The sequence below is a fragment of the Pygoscelis adeliae genome, unplaced genomic scaffold (assembly GCF_000699105.1).
Source record: "Pygoscelis adeliae isolate BGI_AS28 unplaced genomic scaffold, ASM69910v1 Scaffold126, whole genome shotgun sequence".
Taxonomy (NCBI): Eukaryota; Metazoa; Chordata; class Aves; order Sphenisciformes; family Spheniscidae; genus Pygoscelis; species Pygoscelis adeliae.
The window spans coordinates 504008-504457 of record NW_008824896.1 but is presented as its reverse complement, the minus strand read 5'-3'; the positions used below and the strand labels follow the sequence as shown (position 1 = coordinate 504457).

Genomic DNA, 450 nt, shown 5'->3' with positions numbered 1-450 from the left:
GAACCAGGTCCACAGCCCAGCCAGAGGATGGAGAGCAGAGCGAGGGCTCATTTTCGGATGGGGCACAGCAGGCCAGCAGCTTTAGGTCATTGGTTTTTTATCAGTTGAATCGGGTACAACCCTAAAGTTCAGGCACAGCCTGCAAAAATCACTTCTCGCTCGCACCGGAAAGAGATGCTTGAGGAGGCCAGGAGGATATGCTTGAGGATAAGCGTATTTTTTTTTTTTTTTTTTAATATATATATACACACACCCCTTGCTGCTCAGTGGCCCCAGAGCTGGCAGAAATGCTCACCTGGGCTTTCACCTGGCCATAGCAAGCCGGGCACTCGCTCTCTTCACAGCTGGGACCCTCGAAGCCAGGCTTGCAGATGCAGCTCCCATCACTCCCACACTTCAGAGGCTCAGCACCAGCCAAGTCGCAGGCACAGGCTGCGGGGCAGAGCGGCA

General features: G+C 54.0%; 1 protein-coding gene across 1 annotated transcript in view; it reads right to left on the bottom strand.

The window, feature by feature from the left end:
- The window catches only part of LAMC2 (laminin, gamma 2), a 20437-nt gene that overhangs the window by 5100 nt on the left and 14887 nt on the right, over nucleotides 1-450 (bottom strand). The window lies entirely within an intron of this gene.